Source organism: Rhinatrema bivittatum, chromosome 3 (assembly GCF_901001135.1).
Source record: "Rhinatrema bivittatum chromosome 3, aRhiBiv1.1, whole genome shotgun sequence".
NCBI lineage: Eukaryota > Metazoa > Chordata > Amphibia > Gymnophiona > Rhinatrematidae > Rhinatrema > Rhinatrema bivittatum.
Genome location: NC_042617.1, coordinates 383,250,138 through 383,267,655, shown reverse-complemented (window position 1 = coordinate 383,267,655; position 17,518 = coordinate 383,250,138). Strand labels below are relative to the sequence as shown.

Genomic DNA, 17,518 nt, shown 5'->3' with positions numbered 1-17,518 from the left:
ATAGGGGAGCTGTTCCATCCCCTTTATAATTTTGGTCGCCCTTCTCTGTACCTTCTCCATCACAACTATATTTTTTTTCAGATGCACCGACCAGAATTGTACACAGTATTCAAGGTGCAGTCTCACCATGGAGCAATACAAAGGCATTATCACATTTTTCATTTAATTCACCATTCCCTTCCTAATAATTCCTAACATTCTGTTTGCTTTTTTAACTGCCGCAGCACACTGAGCCGACGATTTCAATGTATTATCCACTATAACACCTAGATCTATTTCCTGGGTGGTAGCTTCTAATATGGAACCTAACATCATGTAACTATAGATTGGGTTATTTTTCCCTATATGCATCACCTTGCACTTATCCATATTAAATTTTATCTGCCATTTGGATGCTCAATTTTCCAGTCTCACAAGGTCCTCCTGCAATTTATCACAATCCGCTTGTGATTTAACTACTCTGAATAATTTTGTATCATCTGCAAATTTGATAACCTCACTCATCGTATTCCTTTCCAGATCATTTAAAAATATATTGAAAAGCACAGGTCCCAGAACAGATCCCTGAAGCACTCCACTGCCCACCCCCTTCCACTGAGAAAATTGTCCATTTAATTCTACGCTCTGTTTCCTGTCTTTTAACCAGTTTGTAATCCACGAAAGGACATTGACACCTTGCACATGACTTTTACTTTTCCTAGAAGCCTCTCATGAGGAACTTTGTCAAATGCCTTCTGAAAATCCAAATACACTACATCTACCGGTTCACTTTTATCTACATGTTTATTAACCCCTTCAAAAAAGTGAAGCAGATTTGTGAGGCAAGACTTACCTTGGGTAAAGCCATGCTGACTTTGTTCCATTAAACCATGCCTTTCTATATGTTCTGTGATTTTGATCTTTAGAAAAATTTCCACTATTTTTCCTGGCACTGAAGTCAGGCTAACTGATCTGTAGTTTCCCGGATCACCCCTGGAGCCCTTTTTAAATAATGGGGTTATATTAGCCACCCTCCAGTCTTCAGGTACAATGGATGATTTTAATGATAGGTTACAAATGTTTACTAATAGATCTGAAATTTCATTTTTGAGTTCCTTCAGAACCCTGTGGTGTATACCATCTGGTGCAGGTGATCTACTACTCTTCAGTTTGTCAATCAGGACTACCACATCTTCTAGGTTTTCCGTGATTTGGTTCAGTCCATCTGAATCATTACCCATGAAAACCTTCTCCGGAACGGGTATCTCCCCACATCCTCTTCAGTAAACACCGAAGCAAAGAAATTGTTTAATCTTTCCATGATGGCCTAAATAAATATACTCTAGAGAAAATGCTAGGTATAATAGAGATATTTAAATAACTTGAAAGTATACATAATGCACCTGGAGCACATGTTTTGGGTGGAAAGGATTTTTCAGAACAAGAAATCAAAAGAGTATACTCAATAGTAATGTAAAATATAGTTCTTTATAGAAAGAGTGGTGAATACATGGAATAGCTTTGGTAGAGATGGTGAATGCAAAAAACCCCACAATTTAAGAATTCAAGAGTATAAGTACAAAGGATTCTTAGTTGTAAATATTGGAAGGTATAGCCTGAGATCAAGTAGGGTCTACAGAATTACAAAAGGAGTGGAAAATGAGAAGACCAGAGGTGTCTTGCACTGTTAGGAACACGGCTTTTGGGATGGCCCCATGAACCACTGTACTAACTCCAATGCTGCCAAGAGAGGCCAGGATGCCATTGGCACACTCCTGTGGCTGGGATACCGCCTTCACCTCAGCACTCCTGGACACAGCCCCACACACCACAGAGTTGCTCCTGTCCTGGAACGTCCTTAGGCACTCGCACGCACATGTGCTCATTATAAGGGAAATGCTGAATGGCACCCTCCGATGACGTCAGGCTGACCGACCTATTCAAGCAAGGATCTTGCAGTATTACCTCGCCTCAGCAATGGGTCTCTTGCCGTGAAGTGCGTGTTGCCTAGTGTTCCTGATTCCTGTGTTTCTGTTTCTTGTCCAGCCTTGCCTCATCCAGCCTTGCCTTGTCCAGCCTTGCCTTCCAGCCTTTTATTCTCCAGCCTTCCTCATCCCACCTACCCTGTCCAGCCTCACCTTATCTTTCCATCTTGTCCAGTGTCTTCAGTGTGTCTTCATCTACTCTTAACCTGATCTCCAGATCCTGATGTCTTGCTTGGACCTGACTACGACTGCCTGCCACCTGGACCTAACCTCTTGCTTGCCCCCGACCACAGTTGCTTGCCATCTGGATCTGACCCCTTGCCTGGATCTGACCACTGATGCTAGCTGTCTGTCCCGACCTTCACCTGTTTCTGACTCCATTAGTCTGCTGCCTGCCCTGACCCCAATGCTTTTGGACTTTAGCTATCTTCATCACGCTAGGGACCCACTTGTCCTGCCAGCCGTTAGAACATAAGGGCTCAACGTGTGGAGGAGGTGGCTGGTAAAGATGAAGCTCCAGATTGTCCTGTTATAGGGCGCATTCACCAGCTGCCGGCATAGGCCTCATGGGTTCGCCCTCAAGGCTGCATCAACTATGCCACAGCACAAAGGGCTTACACACCCGCTACTCTTCACATGCTGTTTCTCTGCTATCATATTCTATGTTTTTCTATGTAAGATATACACATCAGAATCTATTTAGTTCTCAAATAAATGCACTTTAATGATGCTGCCTACATATTCATTTTCTCTGCATAGCATATCAAAGCCATTTAAGGAAATAAGAGCAGGATCCAGAGTATGTTCCTCTACTTCATTTGTTTCTCTCTCATTCTGAAATAGAGTCCAGGATACCAGCAAAGTATTTATCTAAAAGGACACTCATGATTCATTTGGAGGCAGACAGTACTCTGTACAACTACAACATATAAAGGATATGGCTGTTAACTATCTCTTCCCCATGTCACCAACATATAAAAATAGCAAACAGTTTCCAGTCAATTAAAAGATTTTATATATATAATAGGATTTCTATCTGTACTGTTATTTCAGTTCTGATTGCTGACAGAGGAAACAGGAAGTATGACAGTCTGGAGGCAGACAGACAGAGAAGCATAGGAGTCCTGAAGCCCAAGGAGTCAAGGGAGCCAGTGACAATATGACTACACACCCAAGCCACAGAAAAGCAAGTCTGTCTAAGGAAGCCAGGAATCCTACCAGATGAAGATGACTGGAGGAGTCTCCAGGACTATTATGAAATGCTTTGGAGTGTCGTGTGGCACCAGATAGTTTTTGCACCTTGAATTTGGTGCCGGGGCCATATACGTTAATAGAGTCAACCTCTTTTTCTTGGGCACCACGGCACCGTGCACCATAGACTGTGCCAGACGGGATTTCAATGGCATTTTTGGTGCATGAGCCGACTCCACAGAGGCAGTTGGCACGCCTGGTCCTGGAACTCTTTAATCCTTCTGGGATAGAAGTATAAGGACTCCTACCTTCATGGCCAATCTCCGATGTTGAACTGCCTAATGTTGAGGCAGAGGAGAGTTCTGCGGGCGACAGTAGTGTCCCTTCCGTCCAGAGGCATGCTGTTTTCTCCACCTGCTGCCTTTGGGCCCTGGTGACATTCTGCTGCAGTTGCAGCATTTTGCTTGATCATGATCAGAGCCAAGGCTCAGGCAGCAATAGTTGTGCCCTTCGGATATGGCCACACAAGCAGAATTTAAACCCAGAGGTTTTTTGTTGAACCATTGTAGCAATGAAAGGTGCTGTTTGGGGTTTGCTAATACAAGGAGATGTGAGGAGAGAAAAAACCTGCAAGAGACAGGTTCTAGCTGTCCATGCCACCTGAGGACAAAACAAGACTGAGGAGACTTCTGGAACACTCATTTGCATAGGAATGGCCTTGCATACCTAGTAGAGCTAAAAGCTCTACAAACTTTGAGAGACAACTCCATCTCTTGCTGTCTGATTACATCATGCCCACTCAGCATGGCTAATTCAGCCTGCTTATCGACAGAAAATCTAATTACTAGGTTGCATCAAGTGCACATAATTGGGAGGAGGAAAGAAATAAGGAAATTATTATAAACAGAAAGAAAATAAAGTCTATCTATACAGATGCAGGTGTATTTGAATGATTGATTACAGATAACCAGTAGCAGGTCTGCAATTTCATGAGTTCCTTTAGAACTCTGGAATGAATACTATCAGGTCCCAGTGATTTGCTACAATTTAGTTTATTAATTTGCTCTAGCATTTGTTCCAGATTCACTCTTATTTGATTCAGAGTGAAAAAACAGTTCAAGCATGGGTATCTCACCATCATCATCCTACTTAAATATCAAAATAAAAAATGATTTAGTTTTTCTACCTTGGCCTTATGCTATAACATATCCAGTATAGGTGGACAGGGTGCTGGGGCATGTTTGGCGCAGCCTAGCAAGAAAGCCCATTAGGCCCATTCTAACAGTGGAAGATGTGCCCTGTGATGGGACCGGCAGGAGCTTCACCTATACCAGTCGCTTTCCCCACAGGTTGAGCCCTTGGGTTTTGGCAGCTGGCAGGATTTAGGAGGGTCCCTAGGGCGATCTGGGATATGAAAGTCCTGGGCCAGCTTAGCATACAGATGTGGCAGTACTCCCACCGAAGAAATGTGGAGGGTGTAAAGACCTGCAATGCAGCAAGGACCCCCGCCCCCCCAAAGAAATGTGGAGGGGGAAAAGACCTGCAATAACACAAAGAACCTCCACCCACCACGTGATTATGCATGAGCTTATGCATATTTATCAGCTGGAAAGTGTAAGACTGGGGGGCAAATAAGGATAGGGGAGCAAAACCAATGGAGCGATCCTGAAACCAGAGAAGCGACCCCTGAAAGAAAAGGAACCAGAAGGGCAAAAAGGGAGCCTGAAGCAGACTAGCACCCCCTGCTATCAAGGAGGGAAAAGACTAGGTGTGGCCAGGAGACTGGAGAGAGGAGATTTCATGCTCAGGTTTGGAGAGTGACACAGAGTCTGAGAAGGTAAGGGGCAATAGCAAGCCCTAGACAGCCCGACAATTACCAGAACCAGAAGCATGTCTCCTTCCCATACTGTCTGCCAGCTCTGCCAGTACTCAGCCCAGGAAGCAAGCCTTCTCCCCTACCCAATTCTCCAGATCGCCAGCCAGAGCTGCTTCAGAGGTAAACAGAGGGAAATTGCCTGAATTTGGGACCAGGGGTAAGTAAGTTAGCCGTAAGTATTAACATATTAAGCAGGCTAAGGTTTATGGCATGTTTGTAACTACCCAAGGTACAGAGCTTCTTTAGAGAAAACTGGTACTTAGTGGCCAGGATGTTAGAGATAGGAATTGTTGTTATTTTCCAAATACTAAGCCCTGCTGAATCTGATAAATAAAAGACTATTTGTGAGGAGAACATGTCTTTTTCTTGAGCTTAGGATGGTGAAGTAAAGTGGGAGGGCAACTGGAAGTGTCCTGTAGCAGACAGGTCCCTGCACTCCTAAACTTGCTTACAGGAATTTGTTCAACCAGACTTACCTAGCTAACTTTGTTTAAGCAGTACTGTACATAAGTGCTGCCTGCACAAAGTAAATTCACACCCTGGGAATGCCCCCAGAGCTGTATCTTTTTTACCCAGGTAAATTTTGGGTGGGCAATGATTTACATAAACAGAATTTAGCCAGGGAATGGGAGAAAATATTCAAATCTCAAGTTTTCTCCAGTTAACTCAAAAGGTTAGCAGGTCAAACTTTTGAATATCAGCCTCTCAATCTAAACAGACATAAAGCACAATTTAAACAAGTTCATCAAAATATAAAGCAAGATTAGAGAGCATATAGAGCTCCATATCTAAAATGGCCTTCAAATCCTCTCCAGGTTATAACCCAGAGCATAAATGTAGCCACTAATGTAAAACCCAGGCTGGCTAAGTTAGAGAGAGCAATGTTTTAAACTGGAACAGGGCCCTAATTTCACTAACACACTAGATGTGTCAAACTCTTTATTCTGCTCCTGGATCACCCATTTCTTTCTCTTTCTTTAATTTCTCACTCACCCCCCCCCCCCCCTCTCTTTCCCCTCACTCACCCCTCCCTCTCTCTCTTCCCTTCTACTCACTATTTCCCTTCTCTCTTTTCTCTCCCTCCACTCACTTTTTCCCCTCACCCACCCTGCCTCTCCTTGCCCCTCTCCATTTGCCTCTCCCTCTCCCCTATTCACTGCTCCCCTACTCTCCATCCATTCCAATCATTCATCTCTCTCTCCATCCCATGAATCCTTAGGTTCCTCCCACACCTTCCTCTTTCTACCCAACTCATCCTTTTTTCTCTCCTCCATTCACTCATCTCTTTCTCCTCTCACTTACTACTCTCTCTTCCTTTATTACCCTTTGTAGTCACACTGGGGAAAAAGGTGAAAAGCTACAGCCTCATTCCTCTGCTGCTGCCAGGCAGGCAGAGCTGGCATCATTCTCCTTTTTCAATTGGCCCCACACTTATTGGCTCATCTTTAGTCCTGCGCTGATGTGACCGATGAGGGGCTGCTCTAGGCATCGAGCCCAGTGTGATCACGCCTTGCACACTTGCCTCTAGATGGCTCTGGGGTCAGACACTGCACATGTTGCTGTATGTTGCTATATGGTCAGTCTAAACTTAACCTAACACATTGTGTGTGAGAAAGAAAAGTGTTGAACAAAAAGATGGAAAAGAAATACATATAAAATGCACAGAAACAGCAGAGAAATAAAGGAAAGAATGAAAAAGAATAGAATCCCACATCAACATCTTTTCCCATGAACACAGAATAGCAGAAAAGGCTTAGTGAATCAGGCCCTAAATAGAACAAAAGTTCAGGGCAGTTAGTAGAGATCTGAGAAATGGATGTCACTCTTCACATACTCAGCATGAGCATTTGGTTTTCATACATCATGCATAATCAAATCCCATCCACAAAACAGAATCGAAAGTAAAAAAAAAAGCACTAAGGCAAAAAGAACAGACATGCAAGCAGCGATCAGCAGTACATACGGAGGGTAATTTTATATCTGTGCAAGTAGGGGTAAAGTCTGTGTGTACTTTTACAAGCAGACTTATCCTGAATTTTCAAAGCAAACTTTTCTGCGCATAAGTTTCCTTTGAATATTCCCCACTGCTACATGCACAAACTCACCTGTTGCGGTTCTGGCCGCGAGCGCCGCGACCAGACCCTTACCTCCGTGTTTCTGGACCTGTTCCCGTTTTCACCGGCCTAGTTCCTGTCTTGTTCGGCGGCGTCCCGGCAAGGGCCGCGCCGCCGGGAAGCCTTCCATGCACGCTCTGTCTCTAGGCGCGCGCGCACGCCACTTGGGCGCTTTTCTAGGCCGTTTCCCGCCAGTGGTGACTCCGCCCAAATCCTGATGTCAGACGCCGCAGCCTTGATAAGCCGGCCGCGGCCATTCAGTCTTTGCCTTGCAACGGGCTTACCTACCGGATCCCTGTTGTGCTGTGCCCCGGAGCGTCCTGCTTTGCTAATCGCTCCGTTCCTGCTACAGTTCCTGCCTGGTTCCAGAACCCGAGTTCTGATCTACTGTCCTAGTCTGGTTCCAGTTCCCAGTCCTGATCCACTACCGCCTAAGTCCCAGTGGCAGGGCCCCTACGGGCTCCTCCCAGGGGGGCTTCAGCTTCCAAGGGTGAAGCCACCTAAGTCCCAGCGGTTGGGCTCCTACGGGCTCCTCCCTGGGAAGTACCAGCTTCCAGGGTGAAGAGCATCTACGTCCTGCCTGAACATCTGCCTCCCGGCCTGTGGTATACTAGAGACTTTTGAATACCTTTCCCAGTCTCCTGCAGGTCGGCCCAAGGGTCCACTAAACTGACATTCCCTAACACTCACCCACAGAAAGTTATGCCTGTTCTACCAAGGGCATAACATGTGCAGGTGAACTTAGGTGCATACTTCTCAAAATAGAAAATCATGCAGCTATGCCCCAACTGTGTCTTCCAGAATGCCTCTCCCCTAGTGCGTGTAAAAGTCTGTACCAAATCAAGTTCCACACATACTGTTACATGCACTGAGCCCTGGTCCATTTTATAAAAGTCATTTATGTGTATAAAACTGTGGTTTATGTGTGAGAATGGCTTTGAAAATTCAGCCCACAGGGGCTAAATGTTGCGCACTCATATACAAAACAGTAAAACATCACCTGCCACACCACCATTACATATACATTAGACTTCCAGCCATACATATAAGCTGCCATTCAAGCAAACTATACAGATGTAAAGAAAAGTAGTCATAGGATGGATGAAGACCATCCATCACAGCTCATCTCCTGGACTGCGGTATCCTTGCAGGCTCTCCTCAGCACCTCTGGGGATCCATGATTCAATATACTTTCACTCCCAGTATCCAAGAGAGAGCATAGCAAAGTAGTCCTGTAAAGGAGTGGCCCTATCACCCTTCCTTAACCTGCGTGGGACCAGGCATCCACCTTAAAACCCATAGAGGGAGAGAGCTCTGTGGACGGGACCCTGCTGGACAGGATAAGAGGAGGAGCCCAGCTGGGAAGAGGAGGCCCCAGGTCTCCAGGAGTCCTATATTCAGTTCTGGAGCCCTTATCTCAAAAGGAATAGAGACAGGATGGAGGCAGGATGGAGGCAGTCTAGCGAAGGGCTACCAAAATGGTGTGGGGTCAGTATCAGAAAATTTATGAGAAGAGACTGAAGGATATGAATATGTATACCCTGGAAGAGAGGAGGCGCAGGGGAGATATGATACAGACCTTCAGATATCTGAAAGGTTTTAATGATGTGCAAGCGTCAAACCTTTTCTGTTGTCACGAAATGAAACTCCAAGGAGGATGCCTTAGAACCAATGTCAGAAAATATTTCTTCACGGAGAGGGTGGCAGATGCCTCGAATGCCCTTCCAGAGGAGGTGGTGAAGACAAAAACAGTGAAAGAATTCAAAAGGGCATGGGATAAACACTGTGGAACCCTAAAGGCTAAAGGATGGAAATGAAGAAAAGAGTGCATGGGAGTAACTTGATGGAGCAGCGGTTACTATCCTTAATCAATAAAACTTGATAATGTAGATGCATTACTCCATCATTGCTCTCTGCTTCAATGGCAGGGGGAGAAGGGGAATTGGATTCGTTCAGCAACCAACGAAGGCCCCGACTTTTATGGACTGGGGAAACAAGCATGGGGGTAACTTGCTGATGCGGCGGTTACTGCCCTTAAACAACAAGACTGTTATTGTGATGCAATGCAAACATTGCTCTCTGCTTCAACGGCAAGGCAAAACAGGGAAATGGATTCAAACAGCAACCAACGAGGGCTAGTGTGGGAACCTGATAAAGCACAGGGGTAACAGGGAATTGGATTCAAATAGCAATCAACGAGGCCTCTGACTTTTATGGTCTGGGAAACAAATAAGCATGGGGTATCCTACACGGCACAGGCTTACTGGGCAAACTGGATGGACCATTTGATCCTTTTCTGCCATCATTTCTATGTTTCTATGTTCCTGAATCCTCTCTGTGTAAGGTACTGGTGTGAGTTCACTGCTGGAGGTAAGCAGTCCACGTATGTTGTATGCTGATTTATGCTTTAATGAAGCTGAAATCTTTAAGAAGAAGGCTGGGGTCCATATGAAACATGCCTCCAGCCTAGAAAGGCTGCTCAGCTATCCTACGGCTCCATATTAACACAATAAAGGGATGACATGTTAGTCAACATGAATAAGGTCAAAATCAAATATAAATTCTTATCACACTTGGGAAATGTCAGCCAGAGACTGTCCCCTGCTCCTAAGCACATGTCCAGGAAGACAAGCTGCAGGAATGCAAGGTTGGACAGGATGCAGCTGAATGATGTCACTGTTTCCTGATTCAATCAGGTAGTGAACAGCAACATGTGACTTCTGGGTTTTATAGTAGGCAGCACATTCACTAGAGCATCACTGCAGAACAATTTCAAAGGGCTATGCCTATTCTAGCTGGTTACAACATCCTCTGATGTATTTTCCAGTAAAGAGCAGCCTTTATAAAGGGGTAAGAAGAGAAAGTGGCAGCAGTCAATCATCTATCTCCAGATATATGAAGTCTTTTCTGTGTTTCCTAGTTACCTGCGTGTCTTACTACATCCAGCAACTCAATACAAAGAAGATGAGGCAACATGTGAAAAGGGGTTTTCTTTGAGATAGCTGGTTTTTACAGTGTGGGTGAGCGATGACGTGGCCACGTTTCCTGGGACCTGTCATGATAGCCATATAATGAAGGCACAGCCCACAGGTGTAACTGTGACTGCTGGGGATCCTGTGGATAGAATAAAGCTGGCTTGATACTGCAAATATGAAGCTCTTACGTGGGGCAGATGTGTGCACTGCAGTGCTGCTGTTGTAAGTTGCCTGCATATTCTAGTACAGAAGGAGAGCAGTGCTAATTCTTCTGAGCAAGAAAATGCTGTTGCTTGCCTCAAAGTAACAAGTGTTGCACTTAATGGTCAGAACAATATTTAAGCAATTAAGAGGAAGGTAAATTAAATAGAAGCAGCTCTCTTTTTCTTCTTTGATGCATGTAAACCTTCCATTGCTACAGAACATCATGCATCTTTGTACCGTCCTAAGGCATAATTCGTTTTCTGACAGGACATAAGAGGTTTTCTAAATGGGGGGGGGTTTCTATTTTCTTTATTATTTCCTATGGATCAGACTTGAATAAGTGTTTCAGAACACATTTAAATGAGATTAGTTAGTTATTGACTGATTTGTTTAATTTGATTTGATGTTCTGCCTTACCAAAGTCAGAAAAAAGTGGATTAGCAAAATAATATATAGATAAAAGTACGTACGATATATAATAGGAACCCTCTATGGTTGGATTATTTTCATTCAACCATGCTGCTGATGGGGTTTGTGCTTTGTTATGATCCTGTGTGACGCAGGGTGGGGTTTATTCTTTTAGTACAATATAATGTTTATATGTGCTTATCAAATGAATAACTCAATAAAGAGAATGTTTAAAAAAAGCCATGATTATATAACTAAATATACACTATAAAAATAAAATAGGGTGCATAATAAATGTATATCCATGTTTGATATACAGTTCAAATATTATAATCCAAATCTATAAATAAATCTCAACAGAAAATAAACACAAATAAAGATCTGATCCAGAAAACCAGAAATATAATAAAATGATTAATAAATTAGAAATTCAATTAAAAAGTTGATTAACCAGGTCCTAATGGAAGCATAATCTAAATCCAGTATAAGAAATATTAAAACATGGAGGGCTAAATTTTTAAAAACCTGGCTAAAAAAGCCAGGTTTTTGTTGTCTTCAAAAATGCCAAATAGCTTCCCTCGGTGCGTATTCTAGCTTCTTGCCCCTAGTTCTTGCTGCTGTCAAGAGCTGCCCATGTTTTGCGTACTGTTATGTTCGTGGATCCTTGGGCCGGCTGAGACTGCGGATATTATACTGTGTGGACCCACAGGGAGCGTCACAGCTGGGAGGCGGCGCTGAAAAGACTCCGGAGAAGACTTCACCACTGGAAGTCCGAGGTCCCCCCAGGAGGAGCCCATAGGAACCCGGACCTCTTGAACTTAGGCGGGACCCTATGCGACCAAGGATCCGGGCAGCGGCCGAAGAGATGGACGATGAGGACGGCTGGGGCACAGAAGGCTGGAAGAATCTTCACCCTCAGAAGCCCACGGCTCCCCCGGGAGGAGCCCGTGAGAGCCCGAGCCGCTGGGACTTAGGAGAATCCTCTGGGCCAGCAAGTACCGGATACCTGAGGTGGTGGAAGAGGCTGAAGTCAGCGTCCAAGAACGAAGCCGGGTCAGAAGCCAGAAGTCAGAGGTCCGAAGCCAGAGCCAGGGGTGGAAGCTGGAATCAGAATCGTGGGGCGGAGCCGGATCGGAAGCCAGAAGTCAGAAGTCAAAACCAAAACCAGGGGTGGAAGTTGAAACCGGGTCAGAAGCCGGGTCAGAAGACAGAAGACAGAAGAGATGATCCAAGATCCAAACGCAGCAACTAGTGACTCGGGGGATCTGAGTGAACCTCGTTGCAAGGCAAGGTACAGCTGCAACTGCTGCCGGGTTTAAATAACCCGGCAGCATCTGACATCAGGAGGGCTGTCCTAAGTTTCCTGCGCTGGCCCCTTTAAATTTGAAGCCCCGGCACGCGCGCACGCCTAGGGGGTAGGGCCAGCCGCAGATCGGCGACGGCGTATCCCTCGCAGGGAGAAGGCCGCGGAGGGCCGCGTCTCGGGCCTGGGAGGCCGAAGAGAAGAAGTTCCTGCGGCTGGACCGGGCCGCGCGGTGAGTGCAGTCCCGGAGCACGGCCCGGGACCGTAACATGTACCTCCTCTGCTCCATTCCAGATGTTGTTTAGTTCAGCAGAGCAACTTTGCATATTGTAATGAGCCGATTAGTGTGTTACATACTGGAGCATGACCTAAAAATCTATATAAAGGGAGTTTATTTGATTTAACATAGATGCACAGGGCCTCTTAAATACCTTTTTAAACATCACACTGGATTATTTTTATTGGCACCATTTGGCACATAACTTTTGGCCAGAAATGTTTCTAAGTCCCAAGTAGTAAAGGGAAGAAAAGCATTTCTACATGGAAACAAAAAACCATTTGGATAAAATGTATATCCATTGAGGTAGCTAGAGAAAATGTTCCAAATATACTTTAAAAGCATACCTCAGGAAAACAGACATTGGAACTCAAGAACTGAGAGGAGTTAGCTACTGAAACCACTGCACAGCAATCTTAAACTAACAGTGACCTGCTTCAAGAAGAAACATTTTGCCTGTGAAACAGAGAAAAAGATAAGAGGGAAAATGAAAGAAATCTAGGCCTTTAGGCTACTCCTATCCCACCATCGGCTTTTATGGACAGACCCATTTTCAAGGACTGAACTCTTAAGTCACCTGAAAACCTATCAGTAAACCGAGGTACAAATTATCCTGGAATTTAACCACTAGATCAGTGGTTCCCAACCCTGTCCTGGGGACCCCCCAGCCAGTTGGGATTTCAGGATATCCACAATTAATATGCATGAGAGAAAATTTGCATTTACGGAGGCAGTGCATGCAAATTTTCTCTCATGCATATTCATTGTGGATATCCTAAAAGCCTGACTGACTGGGGAGGTCCCCAGGACAGGGATGGGAACCACTGCAATAGATCATTTAATATCACTATCACCTCAATTCACAGAGGTGCATTACCATGAAAAACATGCATTATTGGTGAACAGAAGCCATTAGAAATAATAGGAAATGCAGTAAATAACATGCACATATTAGCATAGCAATGCACCTTTGTGGAAAGGGATGTATATTTAATGAACAGATATATCTAGAAAAGAATCATGTAGATTCATAACATATTGGAGTTCACTCTGATATATAATCCAAAATGTCAGATGTACAAATGCTTATACAAAATGAATCCATCAAGTGAAAAACAATATAGACCATTATTCCCAGTTCATCATCGGAACATACTGAGACTTCAATCAATGAAACCGTATAAGTGACTTAATACAAGATCTTCATATATTAAAAGATACCGAGCCACACTCACTAACGGAGTGCTGCTAAGTCCCGTCAGGGCTGCGTCTTATGCAAATCCATCAAACCTTTAAGATGCAATCTTCCAGAAGATGATTCCCACATTATCCCTAATCCTCTTGCAAGAATACTGCCAATAACAAAAGATATGGACATTATGGAGGGACATAAATTCCTGGGAAGATAATTGACTTTGATTTCAAATCTATCTCTCTCTCTCTCTCTCTCCTATTGTCACTAGGAACCCAGAGTCATGAAAAGACAGAATACGACAGCAGATAAGGACTATAAGGGCCATTTAGTCTGCCCAATCTTCTTCATTTTGGCCTTCCTTGAATCCATTTACTGTACCATCTGATGTGAAAACTCTTGATTCTGGTTCAAAGGTTTACAGAAAAAAAAAAAAAAAAAAAGACCTTTAAATGACCAACCAAATAGCCTATCAATGGAAACACTTTCCTGGCACCAAGCTCATATTATCACACTAAATGCTGAGTTAAAGAATTAAGACATTTAAAGTTTGGTTCCATGATTTTAAAAAAGCAGTTTTGTACATAGCAGAGCTTACAGATTATTATTTTATTAATTACATATTTTTGGTTAGGTTCTTATGAAAACTCAAGGTCTAGGAGGCCCAGCCTTTGTAACTAAATTCATTTTTGTGTGCACAATTTTTGTCTTACAGGATTCTTTTGCCTTTCCACCCACATATTTATATTCTGTTGTACAGTACATATTTGCCTTGTTTAAAAAGCATCAAACCGTCTGCATTCTTAGTAAGAGTTCAAAAGGCCTGCATTTCCCAGAAGCTATGGATTGTGTTTGTCAAAGAGCGCTAATCTTTTATTGGCAATAAAGAGATCTAGCTATGTTGACAACATAGAGCAATTTGGAGTGAGCACAGTCACAAAACCCACTCATATTATAATCCCCCTTTTATCATTTGTATCTGTATAACTTGTATTAATCACTTGGTTCCGCCAATAGTGTTTTATTTTCCTATTGTTACAACAATAACAATGTGAAAAGTGCAGTTCCTTTACTCACATTTCAATGCAAGATTTCCTGGAATCTAAGTACTGCTCACATTCTGTCTGACAGGCAGCTAACAAGGGATAAATTTTATTAAAACTTCTCTCTCTTTTCCCGGGTGAACATCATCTGGGATCTCTTCCAGAAGGATAGCATTAGCTGTTTGCCTATCTTGAAATAGAAGGAGGATTTAGGGAGTGTGAGGAATGTAGGATCACAAATACTGGTATGTGGGAGGTTGGTTAATGGGACTTTTTCTAAATGCGTAAGTCTGCTTTGAAAATTGGTGTAACTTACGCATGTATTAGCTGCCTACTTTAGGCAGGCTCTTATAAAAGTATCCTCAAGGTAATAACAATTGTAGACAGTGAACATGTACCAAGAAAACCGCTCAAAGCTACCTGATCCTATCTGTAATATTCTGCAATCCGCAACACTAACATATATTTTCACAGTGATATAGCAAAATAATAAAGTCTCGTATGTACACAGCATGCCAAAAAAAAAAAAAAGCAATGAGGAACAGGTAAATGATAAAAGAATCTGACGTCTATCTGCACCAACTGCTCCAAATTCAGACAAGAAGCTGCTAATCATTTCCCATATAAAAGAACACTGCTCATATCTATGCAAAACAGGCATTAAATCAAAAAGAGGAGAATAGACATAAATATAATCTGAAATGCCCTACTAGCTGTAATGAAAGCCATAATGCATTGGCTTTTAAAGTAATGCTTTTTCAGCCACTATACTGCCTGTTATGTATTTTGTAACAAGTAAAACGTGGCCCACAGTAAAGAAGACTGAAATTCAATATCTTTGTTCCATTTGTTTGTGTTTTGAATATTTGGTAATGTTGCTTTGGCTCCTCTCACACTGTACATCAGCCTTGACATTGCACCATGTCATCACCTAGCCAGCAGTTTGGCAACACACATAAACACAAAATGAGGGCACACACACCCTACGGCATAGAAGATTTAGCCACAATTTTTAAACAGTTGTAAAGCAGAGGAATAGTTTTTCCTTTGAAAATTAGCCAGCATGAAGCTGTTTATGCGGCCAGCCAAGAGAGGGTAAGGTAGATGTCTTTTTGAAAATCCTATGCACGCCGTGTTACTCCCCACAATCCCCTGGCAACCCCTCTTTTTACCCATACATACATTCAGCCGGCCAGACCAGCTTGCCCAAGGTAAATGACTTTGAAAATTGACCTCCACGTTACTGCCCTAGACACATTTGTAATATTTATAAATGTAAAAAATAAGAGATTTTATTCTTCTCTTGACCTTGTAGAATCACATTGCTAGGCTATATACAAAAAATGTCACAAATGTCTTTTTTATTTTCATAAACTGTTATGGTCCTCAAAAAAATGTGGGTGTTTTTTTAATGTTAAAATATGCTCTCTTGTCATGCAGATATATAAGAAAACAGCCTTGTGTACAACTAAAGTACAAATTGAGAAGCAAGATGGTAATATTCACGTCTGCCCTGTTAAGAAACAACTTTTATCAGGTTTCATTATTACTGCTTCCTCAAGGAATAAAAAAAAGTTTGGGGTTTTTTTTGGGGGGGGGGTTGGGGGGTTTTTTGGGTTTTTTTTTTAAGCAAGGACCAGTTCCGTTTCTCTTCCTGTTCAGGAGGAATATCAGGAATATAGTTACCCTGTTTAATAAAATTAAAACGAAAGAAAAGAGACTCAGCAGGAATAAAAGGGAGGCAAGGTTTTGTCACTCTGGCACCTCATACATGAAAATCACTTGAAGACGAGATCTAGCACAGGTTTGAGGAATAAACGAAGCGCATTTCATATAGGAAATGGGATTAGTTGCAAACAAGAGCCCCATAGAGGGCAAAAAGGTAACAGTGGGGCTTTGTGTTCCAATTACGTAGGCAGGCAGTGTCCTGTCCTCTCTCATCCCGTCACAAAGACCGGGTGAATGGCAATGTCAGGTCTCTGGGCTATTAGAGAACTTCCTGCTGCATTCTCTGTTCTGGGGCTGTCAGTTTACAGACAATGCAGTTTAAGCTATTGCACAGTTTCATCTCATTTGCTTCACCTACAAACATGCTCGGCTTGCTTTTCACTGCCGACTTACAAAACTTTTCCCTTCTGAACTTTTCAGACCAGACAGAAGCAAGAGAGAGAGAGAGAGAAATAGAGCGAGAGGTTATAATAAAGGCAAAAAAAAAAAAAGTGATTTTATACAGAAACGATGCATTTATTTCGTTACTCATTTCACTCTTACCTGGCAACCAAGCTTAGAATCAGGGAATATAAAGTTGCTAACAGCAGCAGATCCTTGGAAGAAGCCCGTGGTTTTACCCCACAGCACAGACTCAGTTCTCCAGGCAGAATGAAACCTTGGCAAAGCATCCAAAGCAGAAGAGCCTTTTCCACTCTTCTGGATGCACAGGCAGCTGAAGTCATACAGGAAACGTTAAAGAGAGCAGAAGAGCGAAGCTGAAACAAGCTGCCGGGGTTCCCCTTCGTCTGTCCCAGCCAGGCTTTTGTTTACAAGTTTTTGCTGTGTTTGTTTGCGGGAGGGGGGGCAGTAGCTGAGGTTAAGTTCTGGGATTGTGTTTCTCCTCTTCGGGTCTCTCCACACACACTGTTGGGGCAATGACTCTGCTGAGCTGAGTTCGCCTGGGCTATATTTAACCCGTGTTCTCAGCAAGTCAAACCTGTCAACAGCTGAGCCCTTTGGAGCAGCCTCTCAGTTCTCCAGCAGCTGAGTTATCAGTGGATGCAGAGTGTCCCCGACAGCCAGGGACTGCTACCTCCAGCGAAACATCGTGGAGGAACCGTCAAAGCCTTTTAAGGCCTCCCTTGCCACTTATTTCATCAGAATAATTTCTATTTTAGGAAATGAATACACAGAATTTTTTGGGGGGGAGATGATTTTTAGTCTGTTAGCAAAAAAAAAAAAAAAGTGTGTGGGGGGGAGA

The 17,518-nt window shown here is 43.4% G+C and overlaps 1 protein-coding gene across 5 annotated transcripts in view; it reads right to left on the bottom strand.

The window, feature by feature from the left end:
• FILIP1 (filamin A interacting protein 1) overlaps positions 1-17,199 on the bottom strand; it is a 324,967-nt gene extending 307,768 nt beyond the window's left edge. For 3 of the 5 annotated variants that reach the window (XR_003855647.1, XM_029595604.1, XM_029595605.1), the window contains exon 1: positions 16,819-17,198. The gene's annotated coding sequence lies outside the window, so the exon portion shown is untranslated. Of the gene's footprint in view, positions 1-16,818 lie in introns of all 5 variants that reach the window. The other 2 variants (XM_029595603.1, XM_029595606.1) reach the window with 2 other exon arrangements.
• Between the last annotated feature and the right edge of the window lie 319 nt (positions 17,200-17,518).